Genomic DNA, 8,885 nt, shown 5'->3' on the forward strand with positions numbered 1-8,885 from the left:
AAGGTATCTGAAAATTTTAAAAAAATTTAAAGTAATTGAAAGTAGCATTTTTAAAAGAAAAAGAAAAGATAGTGGTTTGTTTTTTAAAGAAAAGTTAAATAAAGTGAGATTCTCTTTTAAAAAAATAAAAAGTGGGATTTTAAATAAGATAAAGTAATTAAATTTGGAATTTTAAAAATAAAAGTAAATAAAGGTGGGATTTCTTTTTCTAAAAAAATAAAAGCAATTTGTAAGTGGGATTTCTTTTAATTAAAAAAATAATAAAATAATAAAAAAACAAATCTGAAAATTTCGAAAATTTTGCTATAAATAGAAGAGAAAATTTAGGAAGAAGGGGTGGAAAAAAAAGAGGAAAAACTAGATAGAGAGAAGAAAAAAAGAGGGGGCGGAGTGAGAAGTATACACCCGATATACATTCTGGATACACTGAATATACAGGGGCAGAATTCATTTTGGAGAGTTTTGAAGTTGAAAAAGAATAGTTACTGCTTCATTGCCTCGCTTAAGATCTGAAATAGTCAGAACCTTCCTGCCTTTTACTTCTTCTCTATACTTGGAGTCGTTTATAGTCTCCTGGGTTTTCTGCTATTCCTACTGTACTGGTTTGCGGTGTTGCTGAATCTGTTGTTGCTGTGTTATTACTGCTGCTGACTTCTCCTTCTTTTGTTCTTGTACTGCTGTTTCCAGGTACACATTTGTACAATCTCGGCTTGAAGCAAAAAATGAAATATTAATCAGGCTTTGTTCCTGTTGAATTCCTCCTGTTTAGATTTGTGGTTGAATATAATTTTTCTTTCTTCGTATAAAGATGTAGTTGAATGATTAATGAATAATGAGGTTGCATATGTATACTTTCTTCATCTAATAATGTTAGTTTAAATTAATCGGAGAATAATTAATCTGTTTTGATATTATGGTCAATCTCATGTTCTAGTATTATTGAATAACAGAATATAAAATGAAAGCAGTTTTTTTTGTACAAACTCGATCGCAATTTTCCATTCGCATTAGCCGTAAACTAATAACTAATAAGTTACGTTTTTCAGCATGTAAATAATTAAGAGATTTTCTTTTATTTTAGAGACGAACTTAATAGAAAATATAGTCATTGTAGGTTTATCCTTTAAAAATAAAAATGAGACGAGCCTCGCCAAATAAAACGTATAGATTGCGGGGCCCTCACAAAATGTATGGTTTAATTAGAATTCGGAAGGACCGTTTAGCGAATTTCACGGTCTTCCCCAAAATAATAACGCGATAATCTCTTTAGGCGCGTGTTTAATATTTTACTTTCTTAAGCCTGGGTGTGCATTTCATGCGACCCGAATCCAAATCCCAAAACATCAAATAAAACGTGTTCCGGATTGTGGGTGCATTTCATGTGACGCAGTCCAAAGACGTGTTTTAAGCGATGTTCACATTTCTTTTTAAAAACAATAATAATAAAGCGGTTAAAAGATAAAATTTGCACATAAGTTCATATTTGTATAAAATCAGATAATCAAGCCGAATATAACAGTTGAGCGACCGTGCTAGAACCACGGAACTCGGGAATGCCTAACACCTTCTCCCGGGTTAACAGAATTCCTTATCCGGATTTCTGGTACGCAGACTGTAATATGGAGTCATTCTTTTCCTCGATTCGGGATTAAAATTGGTGACTTGGGACACCCTAAATCTCCCAAGTGGCGACTCTGAAATAAATAAACCAATCCCGTCTCGATTGTCCTTTAATTGGAAAAACTCCCTTGCACCCTCGCGGGTGCGGAAAAAGGAGGTGTGACAGCTCTGGCGACTCTGCTGGGCTCTAATACCAACTTGTCACGACCCCAACCCCGGTCATGATGGCGCCCAACACACTGCTAGGCAAGCCCGACCATTCAACAACATTAACCCAAATTCTTATTCAGATTATAGATAAATATCACAGAGAATTTACTAAGTCATTACATTCAAGTGTATAATTAATAATAAAATCTGCGGAAGTTCAATTAAAATACCACACCATAGCCCAATAGAATCCGGTGTCACGAATATGAGCCTCTAATACAGAATATCCACCTATTACAAGTCTGTCTAGGAAAAATGTGGAATAAAAGATAGAGATAGAGGGGAGACATCAAGGCTGCGAATGCCATGCAACTATCTCAATACTTCCGGATACTGCTGTTCAGCTAAACAAATCCCCACCCAGCATGTGGTGTACCTGGATCTGCACGCAAGGTGCATGGAGTAACGTGAGTACTCCGACCCAGTGAGTAATAAACATAAATAAAGGTTGAGAATAAGAAATCATGGGAAAATACAAAGTAAACTATAACTGGCAGTTTAGAACAACAAATAGTGAAGCAATAAGTCAACTAAATCAGAGTACCAAATACTGAGACAGGTATAATCGATAAAAACAAATGCATGAGTGCAATGCAATGCATATGATGGTACACTCTAGTACCCACTACGGCGTGCAGCCTGTGCCATCCATTTATTTATCGTCGACGGTGCTCACTGGGGGTGTGTGCAGACTCCGGAGGGGCTCCTACAGCCCAAGCGCAATATCAAGCCATCTCGTGGCATCAAATCTAGGCCCTCGGCCTCATATCAATCTCAATATAATCAACCAGGCTCTCGGCCTCAATATCAATGTACTCAACCAGGCTCTCAGCCTCAATATCAATATAATACTGCTGCGACGCGCAACCCGATCCATGCTCAGTCCAGAAACCATCATAAGCCCCTTGGGCATTTGTAAAACAGTAGTTCTCAGCTCGAAATATCATTTAAGTTTTTAAATCTTAGAAAGATGACCGAGTTTGCAAAACAGTATTTAAAACCTTGGACTGAGGTCAAATGATATGCAAAATATGCGAAAGCAGTGATATCAATCCCTGAAGGATTCAAATAATTGGCAAGAAGCCCAAATATAACAATTAAATCTAAGTAATGATGATTCTCAATTTAGTTCAAGTAGAAAACACGGTACAAACATCTCTCGGGACGGACCAAGTCACAATCCCCAATGGTGCTCTACCCCACGCCCGTTATCCGGCGTGCAAGTCACCTCAATATAGCGTTACGATGTGAAATTCCGGGGTTTCAAACCCTCAGGACATCATTTACATCAATTACTCACCTCAAGACGGTCAAAGTCTAGCTCGCTATGCCCTTGCCTCTCAAATTACCCTCCTCGTGCGACGAATCTGCCCAAAATCACAACGAATATGTCGCATTATGCTAAAGAGGCAATACCCGATCGAAAGCAATCGAAAAATATCAAAATTCACGAATTTGACAAAACCCGAGCCCCGGGCCCACGTCTCGAAAAATCAGAAAATTAACATCACCGGATTCCTTGTCTCGCCACGAGTCTATACATACCACCCAAATTCGAGTTCAAATGATCCATCAAATCCTAATTGTTTGGTTTCAAAATTCAAGCCCTAGTTCTTGATTTGTAGGCTTATATTTCATGAATATCTAGGTGAGATTCATAATAAAAACGAGTTCTAAGTCCAAGAAACTTATCTCAAGTCGTTCCCCCTTGAATCCCTCTTTAATCTCCACCAAGAAGCTCTCAAAATGATCAACCATGGAAGAAAAATGACCCAAAATCGCGGATGAAGTGTTTTATAAACTCACTGCCCAGAATTTTTTGGAAGTACTGTTCATGCGTGCGGTTACTGGTCATGCGCGTGGTAACTGTTCACCCGCGCGGTTACTGTTCACACTGCTAAAAAAAAATACAGCAGCAGCCAAAGAAATTGCAACACTTTTCTTTTTACAAAAATGGCTCTAACTCCATCATACGAACTTGGAATTCGATGATTCTTGTTCCTATGAGTCAAAAATAAATATACGAACATAGTCCTTCAATCGAAACTCAATTCGGAGCTCGTTTGCTCAGTGTGATATCCATTTCGCTTGTTAAACAATTAACTCATGTTTCGTGTCAAAACCCAATCGCGACTTAATGAAATTAGACCAAACTTTCCAGATCACTCCTATAATTCATTATTTAAATTTTGGAAATCTCGAAATAAAATTTCGATCTCTAGAACTAAAAATGGACCTTGGGATCATTACATGCTTATGCTCAAACGACAAAAATCTTCCAAAACTTTTCCAAAACTTATCCGAGCCTCATAGGACCCCGACCAAACATGCCAACATAATTTATAACATTATTCAAACCTCTTCCAATCATCAAAACACTTCAAACAATATTAAATTACCCAAAACTCATCGAATTCAAGCCTAATTTCTTAAAAACTTCCGAAATACGCATTTGATCAAAAACCCGACCAAAACATCTCCGAATGATCTAAAATTTTGCACACACATCCAAAATCACCTAAAAAGCCACTTCAACTCTCGGAATTCCATTCCAACCCGTATCAAAATCTCACCTGCCAACCGGAATTCGCCAAAATACTAACTTCGCCAATTCAAGCTTAATTCTACTCCGGACCTCTAAAATAAATTCCGATCACACTTCTAAGCCACATATCATCCCCCGAAGCTAACTGAATCACCGAAAATCACATCCGAGCCCTCTAACTTAATAGTCAACATCCAGTTGACTTTTTCCAAAACAAGCCTTCCTTAAAGAGACTAAATGTCTCATTTCCTATCAAAGCCAATCCGATTTAAATCTAACACCGAATACCGATAACGAAACATGAAGAATCATAAAAATGGGGGAAACAGGGTGGTAACTCATGAGACGACGGGCCGGGTCGTCATCATTTTCTCCTAGGATCAAAATCTTAGTATGATGAATCTTTCTCCTAAGATAATAACAAAAAAAGAAGACCTAGTCTGATGAATTTTCTCCTAGGATCAAAATCTTAGTCTGATTAATCTTTCTCCTAAGATAACAAAAGACCTAATCTGATGAATTTTTCTCCTAGGATAGAAATCTTAGTCTGATGAATTTTTCACCTAAGATAACAAAAGACCTAGTCTGATGAATTTTCTCCTAGGATCGAAATCTTAGTCTGATGAATCTTTCTCCTAAGATAAGAAAACCTAGTCTGATGAATTTTCTCCTAGGATCGAAACCTTAGTCTGATGAATTTTTTTCCTAAGATAGAAGACATAGTCTGATGAACTTTCTCCTAGGATATAATTCTTAGTCTGATGACTTTTTCTTCTAAGATAACAAAAAGGACCTAGTCTGATGAATTTTCTCCTAGTATCGAAATCTTAGTCTGATGAATTTTTCTCCTAAGATAGAATACCTAGTCGGATGAATTTTCTCATGGAGAATAAAGGAATTCGTTTCGGAATTATTTTAAGTTTCAAATTAGTAGTAGGCGCCCACCTGGAGAACAATAAAAGTCATTTCAGAATCCAATTCAAGTTAGAAGTAGCAGAAGCTTGCGACAAGAATGCGAGCCAACTATTCGAGATGATCAATAGAGGTAATCTCAATCCAGAATAAAAAAGAAAAAGAAACAGAAAAGGGAAGTGAATCCAAAATACAGAAGCTGAGATAAGAGGTGGATTGCTCGAGATGACTAAATTCACAAGCATGGTGTGTCCGGTTTTGATTCGAAAAGCCGAAAAAGAATGAACTAACACTTGCAACTAGCAAGCGTCAAAGTTCAAATCTAAAGTCTGCATGAAGAACCATTCAAGACTTAAGATCAAGCTTCAGAAGACTTTTAGATAGGAATCTTGTAACTCATAGTTGACAGGCTTAGTTAGTCTTTTTCATTCTTTTTTTATTTTGATGTAAAAATAGGACCGCAGACCGGAACCTCGACAGAACGGCACCTTGATCAGCTCTCCACCTCGGTACACTTTATCACTGTTCCTACTTCTGAACTACACGTGGCCAGATTCCTTTATAGCCAAAGATATGTAGGCAGCTCAAATACCAGGGCTTAGTCACATTCTCCTCTTTTCTCTTAGTTTTTGGTCTTCCTAAATAAGGGTCGGGTCAAAAAATCTGTCTAGTCGTTCTTTGTCTGAAAATACTTTGTATTTCCAGTCAAAGAGGGGCAGCTGTAAACATGTAATTTTTGACTCTTGCCAAGATTTTTTTATATCTTAGCATGTAAATATTTAATTTAGGCCAAATATAGCTATTTCAACTAATTTTGACTCTTTTACTTTATTTTATTACAAGAAAATAAAAATTACAAAAAATAGTTTCATTAATGTTTTTTAGTCATTTTTAATCTCGAAAAATACCTAAAAGAAAACATTTTCAATTATGGTTTATCTTTAATAGTTTATTTTAATTAATTGGGAGTAGTCTTACATTTCTTTTTAAATGCTTTATACTATTTTAAATAAGGAAAACTTAGTCCCTTAGTTAACGAAATCCAGATCTTCTAAGAAGTCCAATTGTTAGTTAATTCAAGACAATTTTTGCTCAATTTTGGACAAGAAAATGATCCAATTTCGGACTAGCCCTTGAGCCCAAATCCCCATTGCCCCAAAATTAACCCTTAGCCCAACACCCCTACCCTTTAATTAAACCCTAGAGCTAAGAGACTAGGGATCAGCCGCAAAAAGAGAACCCCCCAGCGTATCTCCTTCATCTTCTTCATGAAGATTGAACCTACACCCTAGCTGAACCCCTTCAGCCGTGAACACTACTAAGACCTCCCAAAGGCGATCTTGCAAGATAAGTGAGAAAAGAAGTTGAAGAAAATTCAAGAACTTTAGGTCTTCTTTCTCCCCTTCTGGAATTCCAAGACAAATTACCAAAACAGAAAAGATTTTGATTCTTGTTCTAGTTTTCTTCCTCAAAATACAAGAAGTAGTTAAAAGATTATTCCCATTTTGCTTCAGTTTTCTTATTTGGATCCAAAAGAAAAACCATCAGAATATGTTTGTTCCTTACTGCCTTTGATTTCGAAAAAAGAAGATAAGAATCATTCAAATAGAGTTGAGTTGAAATATTTGGGTCTGTTCGGGTTTTATGATTTGAGCTCAGATTTGTTCGCGGCTCCATCGAGGTGCGTCCAAGGTTTCTGATCATAAACATTTTATATTCAAAGAGCTTTCACTCCTGAGGTCCATTCTTATCCACACTCTTTTAATTTTAGTGTTGTTACATGTTTGTCCATGACTTAGCTAAAATAAATTGATTTTGCCTAGCATATCTCGTTCTACGTCTCTCATTTTTTTTCTAATTTATTATCTCGTTAGATGATATGATTATGAAATTACATGTGGTGAATGCAATATTTATCGTTGAGTATTGGCTCTGTTTGTCGATAGTTCTTGTTTGTGTTTGATAACAAGTTAGAGCTTGACAAAACTTAATGATATATAACTTAATAATTCCGAAACGAATTCCCTTATTCTCCAGGTAGGGGCCTGCAATCAAAACAACAAAACAAACAAAATTTTTTGTCTTAGTTTGCACTAGGAAGATTTGTGAGTTGTAAGCAAAACTGTAAATCACTTATGTTATTAATGCAATGATGATCAATAGAGGTAATCTCAATCCAGAATAAAAAAGAAAAAGAAACAGAAAAGGGAAGTGAATCTAAAATACAGAAGCTGAGATAAGAGGTGGATTGCTCAAGATGACTAAATTCACAAGCATGGTGTGTCCGGTTTTGATTCGAAAAGCCGAAAAAGAATGAACTAACACCTGCAACTAGCAAGCGTCAAAGTTCAAATCTAAAGTCTGCATGAAGAACCATTCAAGACTTAAGATCAAGCTTCAAAAGACTTTTAGATAGGAATCTTGTAACTCATAGTTGACAGGCTTAGTTAGTCTTTTTCATTCTTTTTTTATTTTGATGTAAAAATAGGACCGCAGACCGGAACCTCGACAGAACGGCACCTTGATCAGCTCTCCACCTCGGTACACTCTATCACTGTTCCTACTTCTGAACTACACGTGGCCAGATTCCTTTATAGCCAAAGATATGTAGGCAGCTCAAATACTAGGGCTTAGTCACATTCTCCTCTTTTCTCAAAGTTTTTGGTCTTCCTAAATAAGGGTCGGGTCAAAAAATCTGTCTAGTCGTTCTTTGTCTGAAAATACTTTGTATTTCCAATCAAAGAGGGGCAGCTGTAGACATGTAATTTTTGACTCTTGCCAAGGTTTTTTTATATCTTAGCATGTAAATATTTAATTTAGGCCTAATATAGCTATTTCAACTAATTTTGACTCTTTTACTTTATTTTATTACAAGAAAATAAAAATTACAAAAAATAGTTTCATTAATGTTTTGTTGTCATTTTTAATCTCGAAAAATACCTAAAAGAAAACAGTTTCAATTATGGTTTGTCTTTAATAGTTTATTTTAATTAATTGAGAGTAGTCTTACATTTTTTTTAAATATTTTATACTATTTTAAATAAGGAAAACTTAGGCCCTTAGTTAACGAAATCCAGATCTTCTAAGAAGTCCAATTGTTAGTTAATTCAAGACAATTTTTGCTCAATTTTGGACAAAAAAATGGCCCAATTTCGGACTAGACCTTGAGCCCAAATCCCCATTGCCCCAAAATTAACCCTTAGCCCAACACCCCTACCCTTTAATTAAACCCTAGAGCTAAGAGACTAGGGATCGGCCGCAAAAAGAGAACCCCCCAGCGTATCTCCTTCATCTTCTTCATGAAGATTGAACCTACACCCTAGCTGAACCCCTTCAGCCGTGAACACTACTAAGACCTCCCAAAGGCGATCTTGCAAGATAAGTGAGAAAAGAAGTTGAAGAAAATCCAAGAACTTTAGGTCTTCTTTCTCCCCTTCTGGAATTCCAAGACAAATTACCAAAACAGAAAAGATTTTGATTCTTGTTCTAGTTTTCTTCCTCAAAATACAAGAAGTAGTAAAAAGATTATTCCCATTTTACTTCAGTTTTCTTATTTGGATCCAAAAGAAAAACCATCAGAATATGTTGGTTCCTTACT

This window comes from Nicotiana sylvestris, chromosome 4, assembly GCF_000393655.2.
Source record: "Nicotiana sylvestris chromosome 4, ASM39365v2, whole genome shotgun sequence".
NCBI classification, from domain to species: domain Eukaryota; kingdom Viridiplantae; phylum Streptophyta; class Magnoliopsida; order Solanales; family Solanaceae; genus Nicotiana; species Nicotiana sylvestris.